We start from the raw sequence: 1,164 nt of genomic DNA on the forward strand, positions 1-1,164 counted from the left end.
TAGCATAATTAGAAGATACTAAGGTAACATTCTTTTTATCAAATTAGCTATATGACACTTAAACATATGATGATGACTTACAAATTATCCTATGCAAAAAAAGAAATGTATTCTTTTAGAAATACTTACTAAATATCTACCCTGGGAATATCTGTTACTGAAATGATTCAGACAGGAGCTCAGCTCTCAAGAAATTGAGAGACCACCAGGGTGGGGAGTCTGGTGTGTAAACACATGATTACATGGCAACAAAGAGATACTTAAATAACTGGAGAGTTTAGAGGTGGGAAGGCAAAGCAGGAAGTGATAACTCAGCCTCTACATCCTTTTTTTAAAAGTCCTTAACCTCATCTCCCCATGAAATAGCCATAGAATGAATTGAAATTCAAATTATTTTCATGCATAAAAACTCTCACCTAGAACAGTATAAAAATCATATATATGTCTACAATATCTGTTTACAAGTCTGGAGTCACCATACAAACTAAAATGGATCATCTTTTAGGAGAATATATCTCCTAGAAAGTAGCATGAAAATTTTACTACTCCTGTTACTCTTAAAAATATTATATATGTCGGGAATTTATTCCAGAGATATGAAAATGCTCACACAAAATTCACATACAAATGTTCAAAGATGCTTTATTCATAATAATCCAAAACTGGAAACAGCAAAGATATCCTTCAACAAGTAAACAGTTAAACAAATTGTGGTTCATCAATACCATGGAATACAAATAACTTGGATGAATCTCCAGGGAATTACACCGAGAGAGAGAGAGAGAGAGAGAGAGAGAGAGAGAGAGAGAGAGGGAAGGCAGCTATAAAAGGTTACACACTGTATGATACCATGTATATAACATTTTTGAAATGACAGAATTTTAGAAATGGAGAAAAGATTAGTGGTTGCCAGGGGTTAGGGAATTGGGGGGGAAGGGGGTAGTGATGGAATTATTCGTGTCTTGATTGTGGCGGTAGATATACGAACCTATGTAAGTAATAAAACTGTATGGAACTAAACCGTGTACACACACACGCACATAGACTTGTACAAGCAAAACTTAGAGATCTGAACAAGATCAGTGGATCGTATCAATGTCAATGTCCCGGTTGTGATCTATACTAAGGTTTTACAAAATGTTACCCCTGGGGGAAGCTGGGCTA

This window comes from Vulpes vulpes, chromosome 6 (assembly GCF_048418805.1).
Source record: "Vulpes vulpes isolate BD-2025 chromosome 6, VulVul3, whole genome shotgun sequence".
Taxonomy (NCBI): Eukaryota; Metazoa; Chordata; class Mammalia; order Carnivora; family Canidae; genus Vulpes; species Vulpes vulpes.